We start from the raw sequence: 13,372 nt of genomic DNA on the forward strand, positions 1-13,372 counted from the left end.
AATGATTATTCAATTTTAGCAATCTTGATGAAGGCATAACAATTTTTACATTAACGTTCAAGTTATGTGTATACGAAGTTGCAGCAAAATATGATATAAGTAACAACAAACTTCATTAACCATTTCTCAAAAACTACAAACCAGAGTTTGTTGAAATTTTGCAAGTAGATTTCTACTATATTAATGCTTCTATGATCCAAAAATCAGATTGTTTTGATACACAGATCATGAGATATAAACAAAATGGCTATAGGTGATAGTGCATGATTTCTGAAATTTTATGAACCAATTTAACTTAAAATTATCTGGGTTTGTGTATTTTAATGATACGTCTATGTTTTCCAGAGATCATAAGAATTGAGTTCATAGTTTAAAAATATTATGGAAATTAATTTTTGCACTGAAATTGTATGCCTTAAATGAGAAAAAAAGTAGAAAACATCCATCATGCGTAGCAATTCCTCCATTTCTCTAAAGAATTAGCATGCTAGAAAACAAAATTGAGGTGGTTGCTACCATTGGTGGAATGCTATGCTTGGTGTAAAACAACATCGAATAAGGGAGGTGTTGAGAATGAATAAGAATATCAATGGATGATAAAAAATATTAATGACGTGGTCATAAGAAAGAAATGAATGAAAGCAACACACCCCCAAACTGAAAGATGATATGCCGCTGAAAAATGGGAAGTGGTAAAGATGTGAAATGAAGGATGATAAGTAATACTCAAAATGGATTTTCATGAAATTCTCCTAAATTCATAATAAATCAGAAAATTATTCTATTTTACCTCAAGTTTTACCTCCAAAAGAAAAATGTGGAATGACATATATGTATTGGCATTTGTTGAAGCTGATGTAGGCAGAGTTGGTGTTGAAAGTGATGCAAAAGGTGGAATCCAGGCAAGCTCATCATGTCTGAAGAATCGTTCACGTTCGCGAGCCTCTTCTGTTAGGTGCAATAGTGTGGTCATGCTGCGAATAGAGTTCCCCCCATACTTGTTGTTCTCCTGTAAACAAAGCACTATTTTGCATACAACATTCTTGAATCCATAGCGTTAGTTTTGAATAGCAACAGATTAAGATGCATGCAACAATTTCAATCAGAAAAACTTTTGTATACATGCAATACTAATATTTTGTCAAATCAACAAGTTATGGCAGAGTGCAGTAATCATATCGCATGCTATCCCATAATGCATACATTTCCCCCTCCAATTGGAAAAGGGATTCCATAACCATAAAGCCTATGAAAGGTGTTGTGTTGACGACAAGGCAAGGGAATGAACGATATGATAGTGAATGAAGCAAAGTACACATATCAATGATAGGACGGCGAGAGTTATGGTTATAATGAGAGAAAAGTGTATAAAGATAGTTATGAATAAAATATAGGACGCTTTGGATTGATGATAAGTTATGCGAAAAAGAAAAAGGACAACAATATGGCAAAAAGATGCTTTGCTAACGGTATTCTAGTTGAAAAATGATGTGATTGATCTGAAAACAATTTCTCATGCGTAAAGGTTTAAAACAGGGAAAAAAATTAAGGAAATAACTTATCTGATAAAAAGAAAGAATAAGAAAAAGGATATTATAGTAATAATTGACGATAAGATATAACTTCAATACCATAAGCAAAGCCTCTGCTGCCAGCAGGCGTCCATAGCCTCGGCAGGGTTTCTTTTTAACCCATATGAGCCAGGATCCTCAATTTATAAATGGAAAGTTCCGGCGTTGTTCTACAGAAGAGATTAGTGTGTTGGCGTGGTAACTAAATAACCACACTGCCATTCATTGGGATGTAGCAAACGTGATCAGGCCGACTCGTTATAAGACCTCCTGTTCCAAGGATAATTTGATTATCCAATGGATCATAACCCTGGTGTGGTGGCCATAATGGGAATGTCACTTTGTTACAGCCTTATGAACATGGTAGGCTGGCTCGTAATAAGACCCCCTTATCCTCCATCTGCGAACAAAATTTTGTTGTTATGACACATTTTTATGATAAAAAGAGGGAGGCTTAGTACTCTTTAAGAGTAGGGATGGTGGAAGAAGTTGAACATGTCAATAGAAAAAAAACATACCCATAATCTCATTTATTATAGACAGAGAAGATTATAACCAGGAAGGGTGGAACCAGCATGGTATTAAGATAATCAATCAATATCATGTTTAACAGAAAACAATGCAGTAAAGTAGTATATAAATAATTGTGTCCCTTTTGAAAAGAATCTATCATTAAGGAGTTGCCCTGTTAAAGATCATAACGTGAATGATCTCTGGAAAACATAGACGTATCATTAAAATACACAAACCCAGATAATTTCAGGTTGTTCTAACTAAAATTAACATATCATATCATTGAATTTTTAAAACTTGTTTCTATTGGAGATATACTTTTGAATTAGCTCTCAGTTGGCTTTGTAATCACTCAATTTGGACGAAAAACAAAGAAGTTGTGATTAAAACACTGCTGGTTAGTATGGTCGACCACTGCTCTCCCGCAAGTGACAAATAAATTTTACTTTGCTATTTTCTCAATGGATTTGTTATACAAAGTAACTACTTGTTTTTTTCATAATTCTTGGATTATGGGAGCCCGATCACCTCTCTTTCTCCATGATTTAATGTTTTATTGCAGGTATACACTTGTTTTTTTGCAGGTCCTAAGAGAAAAAGAAGGTCAATTTATGGATGAGTGATGCTTGAAAGAAATTTTAATGCAACAAGCGAATTTCATTCAACTCATTACCCAACGGATTCATAATAGAAGAAATGAAGAATTGATTTCCATTTGAAGATTCATGTCTTGTCACTGCTGCCAAAACATTTTTCAAATAGATCATTTTTTTTTACATAACATCATAGCTGTTGTAATTTATTTATTTACATACCGTTTTTAAATAAAGTGTTGTTTCTTTTTTTATTTCTCTTATATTTCTGTGTTTTAGGTGTTGCTTCTTTCAAATTGTGACCCATCCTCAGCATCAATGCAGTGAACAACTAATTTGTTTGTGTGCTTGCATTTTATGATTGTGCATTTTTGTTGTTCCTTTCCAAAGGAACAACACTTTCGCATTGTTGTTGTTCCTTTTAAAGGAACAACACTTTCACACTTTTGTTGTTCCTTTGAAAAGAAACAACACTTCTGCATTCTGCTGTTCATTTTCAAAAGAAAAACACTTTCGCACTTTTGTTGTTCATTTTCAAAGGAACAACGCTTTCACATTTTTGTTGTTCCTTCGGAAAGGAACAACGCTTCTGCACTTTCACATTTTTGTTGTTCCTTTTCAAAGGAACAACACTTCTGCACTTTCACATTTTTGTTGTTCATTTCCGAATGAACATCACTTCTGCATTTTCACATTGTTGTTGTTCATTTCTGAAGGAACGACACTTCTGCGTTTTCATACTTTTGTTGTTCCTTTCCGAAGGATTAGCACTTTTGCACTTTCACACTTTTGTTGTTCCTTTCCGAAGGAACAACACTTTCACATTTTTGTTGTTCCTTTTCAAAGGAACAACATTTTCACATTTTTTATTGTTCCTCTTAGGGAACAACACTTTTTCACATGCATTTTTGTTGTTGTTCCCTACAACACCTTTTCGTGTGTATTTTTGCTTTTTGGTATGCATTTTCTTTGTTGTTCCCTACAAGGAACAACACTTTTTTTTTAGTGTTTTTGTTGTTCCTTCAAAGGAGCAACACTTTGAGAAGTATTTTCGAAAGCAACCCTTCCTTCTTCTTGTGAGATTATTCCTAGTTCATTTCAACCACATTTTACTTATTCTCTTTCATGGCATGAAGTACACTACTTTTATGAGGACATAAAAAATGTGAAAATGTTGTTCCTTTGAAAAGGAACAACAAAAATGTGAAAGTGTTGTTCCTTCAGAAATGAATGGCAAAAATGTGAAAGTGCAGAAGTGTTAATTCTTCGGAAAGGAACAATAAAAGTATGAAAACGTAGAAGTGTTGTTCCTTCGGAAATGAACAACAACAATGTGAAAATGCAGAAGTGTTGTTCATTCGGAAATGAACAACAAAAATGTGAAAGTGTAGAAGTGTTGTTCCTTTGGAAAGGAACAACAAAAATGTGAAAGTGCACAAGCGCTGTTCCTTTCCGAAGGAACAACAAAAATGTGAAAGCGTTGTTCTTTTGAAAATGAACAACAAAAGTGCAAAAATGTTGTTCATTTGAAAAGGAACAGTAGAATGCAGAAGTGTTGTTTCTTTTCAAAGGAATAACAAAAGTACGAAAGTGTTGTTCATTTAAAAGGAACAACAATAATGCGAAAGTGTTGTTACTTCGGAAAGGAACAACAAAAATGCACAATCATAAAATGCGATCACACAAAAACAAATTAGTTGTTCACTGCATTGATGCTGAGGATGGGTCACAATTTGAAAGAAGCAACACCTGAAACACAAAAATATAAGAGAAATAAAAAAAGAAACAACAATTTATTTAAAAACAGTATGTAAATAAATAAATTAAGTTACAACAGCTATGATGTTATGTAAATAAAAATGATCTATTTGAAAAATGTTTTAGCAGCAGTGACAAGACATGAATCTTCAAATGGAAATCAATTCTTCATTTCTTCTATTATGAATCCGTTGGGTAATGAGTTGGATGAAATTTGTTTGTTGCATTAAAATTTCTTTCAAGAATCACTCGTCCATAAATTGACCTTCTTTTTCTCCTAGGACCTGCAAAAAACAAGTGTATACCTGCAATAAAACATTAAATCATGGAGAAATAGAGGTGATCGGGCTCCCATAATCCAAGAATTATGAAAAAACAACAAGTAGTTACTTTGTATAACAAATCCATTGAAAAAATAGCAACGTAAAATTTATTTGTCACTTGCGGGAGAGCAGTGGTCGACCATACTAACCAACAGTGTTTTAATCACAACTTCTTTGTTTTTCGTCTAAATTGAGTGATTAAAAAGCCAAATGAGAGCTAATTCAAAAGTATATCTCCAATAGAAATAGGTTTTAAAAATTCAATGATATGATATGTCAATTTTAGTTAGAACAACCTGCATAACATAGTCATTTTCGATTACCCCACTTAGAACAACAGTGAATGTTTTAAGCATAGATTCTTCGTTTGATGTCGGATTTGAATGATTCAAATTGGAAATGAAAGTATATTTATTTATTTATCTCTACTAGAAACAGGTTTTGAAGAAAAGAAGAATTTATAGGTCAAATACTCTAAGGAACAACCGGAAAGACAGAGTTTTAAGGGTGTTGATTTACGATAGACAGTTAGTATTTTGATCATAACTTCCCCATACGATATCAAAAATGAGTGATTCCAATTGCCTTGTAAAATATATTCATAGGGGAATATACCATAGAAACAAGTTTTAAAAATATGGTCATTTAGGCCTCCAAAAACTGACTGTCCCAACTCTGTTCCTGAGCTGCCCGCTAGACACCCTGTCAATGTTTCGGTTCTAACTTTTTCGTTTCAAATCCAAATTGAATGATTAAAATTGGGTTGGAAAGTAGACATCAAGGACTACTTATGATAGACACAGGTTTTAAAAATATTGTCATTTAGGCCTTCAAAAACTGACTGTCCCAACTCTGTTCCTCAGCTGTCCGCTAGACACCCTGTCAATGTTTCGGTTCTAACTTTTTCGTTTCAAATCCAAATTGAGTAATTCAAATTGGGTTGGAAAGTAAACATCAAGGGATACTTAGGATAGAAACATGTTTTAAAAATATTCCATTTTTTTCTCTCAAAACATGACTGTCCCCACTGTGTTTTCAAAGATTTAATCAAACACACAAGCAAAAAATATGATATTCAAGCATTTTTTTCAAATTGGTGATAAAAGTGAATATTAGTGTTTGTAGAACTATTATTTCCATTATAATTCATCTACATACACAAATGAATTTAAAAAATTATCACCGATGTTGATTTCCACAGCGTGTTGCAACAAAAACAAATATTTTTACATTAAAAACAAAACGCATTTATTTATGTCCTTATTTATTTTATTTTATTTTATTTTTTGCACTAACCTACTTTGATTGAAAAATGAATATGACTACGTATAAGAGTACTTCCAATGGAGCCATTTTCGAAATAAGGCTTCATGTATGCACATGGCCAAATTTGAAAAATACATATTAATAAATATTAGGGTATGAAAAGCCAACTTCCCTTGAAAAGATGGTGTCAAAAATTGTTGAAGTATGGAGTGATGCTATAGACAAGTGATGGGGTGAAACCAATCTTCAATATATCTTTTACTTTCTTGATTTCCCATGATGCAGGAGCATCAATACCTTTTTCTCCATTTGTAAATATGGGGTGTGATGATTTTTAATATTTTATTAATTAATTTGAATTAAATAGGAGAAGGTGAGGATTTATGTAAATATCTTTTTATTAATAAAAGGATATGAGGAAATTTAATAAATTGAAGGATTTTAGGGATAAAAACCTATCCTTTAGGGATGTTGAGAAATTTAGGGGTTTGTTGAGGATTTTAAGAGATTGAGCATTTAATTAAATGATTTTTTTAAATTGTATAAATAGGAGGGCTTTTTGTGAGAAAAGGATATTGAGATTGTGAGAAAAGTGAGAAGAGTAGAGAGCTGGTTGGGAACAACCAAGGCTGTGAGCCTTTGGTAAATTGTAAGGGCCATCAATCTGGAAAATCAGGCCAAGGAGGAAGAATGTTGTTGTAAGTATTGTGTATTAATGAAGAATTTAATTTTCTGGAGTTTATGCCATTATTGAGTTCATGTAGAATTGATTGGATAATTTAATATCAGAATGAATCGATTCTAAGAAAGGAATAATTCTGTGTAAAGCATTGTGAATCGAATTTATGTGTTCGATGTGTGGAAGGAAGGTTCGATTCTTCTTATTTTCTGAGATTATTGTGTTATGGAGGAATCTGGATTGTTAATCTCTGTGTAGCTTTATTGACTCATAAAATTTCGATGAAACTCTATATGTATTGAATTCTGGCCTTTTGGGAATGTAATTGCTATTATCTGTGTCCGGTGATATGGGATGGTATCGATTGTGTTAATCGATATCGGATTGTATATGAGAGAGCCATCGATGCTTGATTTGAGCTACCCAAACAGCGTGACTGGCGCCTCATTTGAAGGCTGCATTTAATTGTATAGGGTCGTTGGCTGCCTGGCAATTACAATTATATATCCATTGACTGAAAGCCGCATAGGGACAGAGATATGTATGCTGGAGGTAAGCGTATGTGTATGCTGTATGCATATTGAGGGCGTATGGTTAATAACCAATTGAAGAATTGCTATTTCTATGCCTGTTGTTTATCTACTTGCGCCGGAAGGTCGATTGGTATAAAATATAATTCTGTTGATACGCTGGTATTTTACATCCTGTTATTACTATGAGTTCGGGCAAAAAGGAGAGTTCTGTAACAGGGGCCGAGGTCCGGAAAGTGGAAGCGGCCTTATAATTACCGAGAATGTATGGAGGAACAGAAGTGTATATGCGCCTATTCTATGGTAAGCCGATACCTGTAGTCCAGTGCTCCATCTTTTGTTTAAAATAAAGGCGATATAAATTTCCAAGAGATTTTGTTTTGAATAAGGGCCAGCCGACACGATACCAAGGAACAGGGGAAGATCGTTGTGGATATGCGTAAGCAAATACCTATATATATGTATGGTATGCGTTTGGCCAGTATAATATGTTTCTATAAAGAATACCATAACCTGCCTGTGTGTTGAACAAATAAGGTAGTGGGCAGTCATATGAGTTTTAGCCATATGTCCACAGTGAATGCGTTGATGCAATGAATTGATTGCCGGAATAGTCTTATATAAAAACTGAATTCAAGTGTCTAAACCTGAAGCGTAAACCCTAAATTCTGACCAAAAGGTTGAGCAGCTTTCGTTTAGAGTAAATGTGAAGCAACGTCAGAATGCTGCAGTTTTTGATGAATTTGCAGGTCTTGGAATTTTTGCAGAGTTTGAACGAATTGTTTCCACTGTCAAAGTCATACAAGGGATTACTGTTGTTATTATTGAGTATATGAAAGTACAACATTTTAGTGGCTTCTATTAAGAAAATCTAACAGTGACCAGTCAGAAAGGCATCGTTTCCAACGTTAAAAATTGAGAATTGTGTCGGGCTACAACATTGTAAAACGCAGTATCGTCTATAAACCGATATAAGGGCATTGTCGACTCGCTTTCTCCCCTGGATAAGTTAAGTTTTCTCTCCCTACCATGTCTTTATGGGAAGTGACGATAATATTGTCCATGTTCTGCAGTTTTTATAGAACAGATCACTACAGGTCGTTTTAATTGAAAGTGAAATATGATTTCAATGTATATTGAATCATGAGTACTGAAGGTTTAATTTAAGCTTCCACAAAATAGTGTATGAAATTGCCAGCAATCAGAATTTTTATATGGACAGTTTTGATGTATTCATTTTAAGATGGAGAATAGTGCGATTCTGGGTATTGCAGGGATTGGACTGCGTCATTTTTGGTATCAGAGCCTGGCTCTGTTAAAAAGAATGTTTGTTTTTTTTCTAAATGAAGACAGAAGGTTTGTTGAACTAGAATGTATTTCTGAATGTGTGATGAATGATGAAGTAGCAGATGTGCATGAAGGCAAAGGAGATCAGATTCTAATCTGAAAGACAAGCAACCAGAGTACAGCTGAATGAAGGAAGAATCGTGCAGGTATTGGGTTGTTTAATTTTGAATTGGGTTTTACTGACAAGAGACAGATTGAGGATTGATGGTTGCAGCGTCCGAGGAGATGAATAGAATGGCAGATCGTTGCAGATGGTACAACATTGGAATGAAGTTCATTCCTGGTCACAGATGCAGATATCCAGGTATGAAATTCAGATACAATTGTCTGAATAAGGCGCACATATAGATTGCCATTTTAATCCGAACAGTGTTATTAATTTGCAATGAGTTGGAGTTCCATTATGAGGATGGTATTAAAAGTTGTGGCATGAAATGTTTGTAAAAACAAACCAAGGGCGCATTGGTTGATTTTGATTGTATTAAAAATCCATGTTAATTGGGGAGTGAGTTAAATGCATTCTTAATGAGAAGCATTGGGGCTTTAAAATAGAACAATGAAACTGATGTTTTTTTTAAATAGTCTTTATAAGAAGTGAACAAGGGATTTTTAATGCTATTGAACCTGTTGAAAAGAAGATGGTTGGGTTGTGGGTTTTGAACCATTTGTTGAGGATAGTTTCTGCGAATTATTTTGATCTGAAGTTTGCCAGATAAAGCCAGAAGATTGGATCAGATTTTAAAATCTGATTGACAGTGAAATTTAGCAGAGGAAGCATAAAGATTTGCCGGAACAGATTTGCAGAAGTGGTGAGGTTCTGAAGGTAATTGAAGTACAGGCAAATGGAAGGACAAGATCAGACGAGATCTTGAAGGTAAGGTGATCTGGGTTTATTTGAATTTGAAGATTGTAGTCTTTGCATTAAAGCAGAAGTATTTTTGCAACTCCCAAAAGGAAAATCCATAGAAGACATGTTTAAAATTGCTAACAGAAAACTGGTGAAAGCATAGGTGTGGCAGAACCTTGAGGAAATCCAATAGAGATTGGATAAGGAAGACAGTTGTGAACAGGCAGATGAGTTGAAGCCAGGAAGAGCAAAGAAAAGTGCTCAAAGGAGGTTCTGGAGATAGAGAACCAATTGCTTGCCAAAAGACCGAGTGAGGAGGGCTTGGTGAGGTAAGTGGCGGCAAGATAGGACTTGCTGCTGAAGAGGCTTTAGTACAACTCATAGTAAAGTGAGTGAGGAACTCATAGAGATGGAAAGGAAGATGACTAGTGACAGTCATAACAGAGGTTCTGAAAGAAGTTGAGATGGTAGAAACTACAAGAGAAGTGGAATCATCAGGTAAATATGCAGTTGATAAAGGAACTAAGGGAACTTGAACAGGTTATAGATGCCAGACAGAAGAAAGAAAAGCTCGAAACAGTTGAGCTACAGCAAAAGGAAGATGTTGAAGTTTCTATATGTTACCCGGAGAGTGGACCATTACTTTTTGAAAGTGATGAAGAGCTAGAGGAGTTGAATCATATGAATGATTCAAAGCAGCCCAAAGATTTGATGACTGAAGCATCAAATAAGACCGTAAGGTCTTGTAATTTTAAAACTAACGATTTGTGTGTGATTGCAGGTTTGGAAGAACATCTACTGAAGGATGTTAAGGAAGATTTAGCAGAAAAAAGACCATGTGAGGAAATGGAAGATTGTGGAAAATTTCCAAAGTCCACTCCAAGTAAAATCATTGAGTTATATAGAGAAATGGACTTTCAAAGGAGGAAATTGGAAGAACAGAGGATGAATGTCCAGGATAGATTGCTGAAGAAGGATGACAAAGCGATTGTCATAAATGATAATCAGGAAGAAATTGCAGAAGGTGAGCAAAGGAATGTTGCAGAGGGAAAGGAAGATTGGGAGGCCGCAACATTCATATTAACAGCTAGAGCAACATGTGAGGCAACATTTACAGTAGCAGCATCAGAAAAGGTGATCAAAACAAGTGAAGAGCAAGCAAGAATGAGAATTCAACAATCAAGGGATGGAAACAATCAACAAACAGAGGACATACTGGACAGAGAAATTGAGTTGATAAGGAGGTTAATGATAAAAACATCCCAGAGAAAGACAGCCGAAAGAAAGAAAAGGAGCGACAACAAGAGAATGACAGTGAAAGATTGCAAGAGCAGAGCAAGTGGAGCACTACAGCACAAAATATGGAAACCTGGAAGACAACAGCAGATGACAACAGCAGTGAAGCAATCGACAAGCACGGAAGGATTACAAAATAAAATTTGGGATCCAGGAGGAGATATCCAGACTTATGACCAGGTGGTCATGAATTTTCTTACATGGGGAGTCTGATGCAGGAGCATCAAGACCTTTTTCTCCATTTGTAAATATGGGGTGTGATGATTTTTAATATTTTATTAATTAATTTGAATTAAATAGGAGAAGGTGAGGATTTATGTAAATATCTTTTTATTAATAAAAGGATATGAGGAAATTTAATAAATTGAAGGATTTTAGGGATAAAAACCTATCCTTTAGGGATGTTGAGAAATTTAGGGGTTTGTTGAGGATTTTAAGAGATTGAGCATTTAATTAAATGATTTTTTTAAATTGTATAAATAGGAGGGCTTTTTGTGAGAAAAGGATATTGAGATTGTGAGAAAAGTGAGAAGAGTAGAGAGCTGGTTGGGAACAACCAAGGCTGTGAGCCTTTGGTAAATTGTAAGGGCCATCAATCTGGAAAATCAGGCCAAGGAGGAAGAATGTTGTTGTAAGTATCATGTATTAATGAAGAATTTAATTTTCTGGAGTTTATGCCATTATTGATTTCATGTAGAATTGATTGGATAATTTAATATCAGAATGAATCGATTCTAAGAAAGAAATAATTCTGTGTAAAGCATTGTGAATCGAATTTATGTGTTCGATGTGTGGAAGGAAGGTTCGATTCTTCTTATTTTCTGAGATTATTGTGTTATGGAGGAATCTGGATTGTTAATCTCTGTGTAGCTTTATTGACTCATAAAATTTCGATGAAACTCTATATGTATTGAATTCTGGCCTTTTGGGAATGTAATTGCTATTATCTGTGTCCGGTGATATGGGATGGTATCGATTGTGTTAATCGATATCGGATTGTATATGAGAGAGCCATCGATGCTTGATTTGAGCTACCCAAACAGCGTGACTGGCGCCTCATTTGAAGGCTGCATTTAATTGTATAGGGCCGTTGGCTGCCTGGCAATTACAATTATATATCCATTGACTGAAAGCCGCATAGGGACAGAGATATGTATGCTGGAGGTAAGCGTATGTGTATGCTGTATGCATCTTGAGGGCATATGGTTAATAACCAATTGAAGAATTGCTATTTCTATGCCTATTGTTTATCTACTTGCGCCGAAAGGTCGATTGGTATAAAATATAATTCTGTTGATACACTGGTATTTTACATCCTGTTATTACTATGAGTTCGGGAAAAAAGGAGAGTTTTGTAACAGGGGCCGAGGTCCGGAAAGTGGAAGCGGCCTTATAATTACCGAGAATGTATGGAGGAACAGAAGTGTATATGCGCCTATTCTATGGTAAGCCGATACCTGTAGCCCAGTGCTCCATCTTTTAAAATAAAGGCGATATAAATTTCCAAGAGATTTTGTTTTGAATAAGGGCCAGCTGACACGATACCAAGGAACAAGGGAAGACCGCTATGGATATGCGTAAGCAAATACCTATATATATGTATGGTATGCGTTTGGCCAGTATAATAGGTTTTTATAAAGAATACCATAACCTGCCTGTGTGTTGAACAAATAAGGTAGTGGGCAGTCATATGAGTTTTAGCCACATGTCCACAGTGAATGCGTTGATGCAATGAATTGATTGCCGGAATAGCCTTATATAAAAATTGAATTCAAGTGTCTAAACCTGAAGCCGTAAACCCTAAATTCTGACCAAAAGGTTGAGCAGCTTTCGTTTAGAGTAAATGTGAAGCAACGTCAGAATGCTGCAGTTTTTTATGAATTTGCAGGTCTTGGAATTTTTGCAGAGTTTGAACGAATTGTTTTCACTGTCAAAGTCATACAAGGGATTACTGTTGTTATTATTGAGTATATGAAAGTACAGCATTTTAGTGGCTTCTATTAAGAAAATCTAACAGTGACCAGTCAGAAAGGCATCGTTTCCAACGTTAAAAATTGAGAATTGTGTCGGGCTACAACATTGTAAAACGCAGTATCGTCTATAAACCGATATAAGGGCATTGGTCGACTTGCTTTCTCCCCTGGATAAGTTAAGTTTTCTCTCCCTACCATGTATTTATGGGAAGTGACGATAATATTGTCCATGTTCTGCAGTTTTTATAGAACAGTACACTACAGGTCGTTTTAATTGAAAGTGAAATATGATTTCAATGTATATTGAATCATGAGTACTGAAGGTTTAATTTAAGCTTCCACAAAATAGTGTATGAAATTGCCAGCAATCAGAATTTTTATATGGACAGTTTTGATGTATTCATTTTGAGATGGAGAATAGTGCGATTCTGGGTATTGCAGGGATTGGACTGCGTCATCCCATATCCATCATATCATGAAGTTCTTGACCTTTTAAAATGGCTTGTTGATGCAAACTAAAAAGAACTTCATTTTCTTCCATAACTTTTACAATTTTTGAATTTGAAACATTCTGAATTTGATTGTATGTTTTCTCTAATGGCACATGTGAGATAGAATGGGTGGGAAGGGTGTGAAAATTTTGCAGTTCAACACTGTAAGCATGTTGTACTGGTTT

This window comes from Pinus tabuliformis, chromosome 1_1 (assembly GCF_031772625.1).
Source record: "Pinus tabuliformis cultivar Carrire ecotype Pingquan chromosome 1_1, CPIR1, whole genome shotgun sequence".
Lineage (NCBI taxonomy): Eukaryota > Viridiplantae > Streptophyta > Pinopsida > Pinales > Pinaceae > Pinus > Pinus tabuliformis.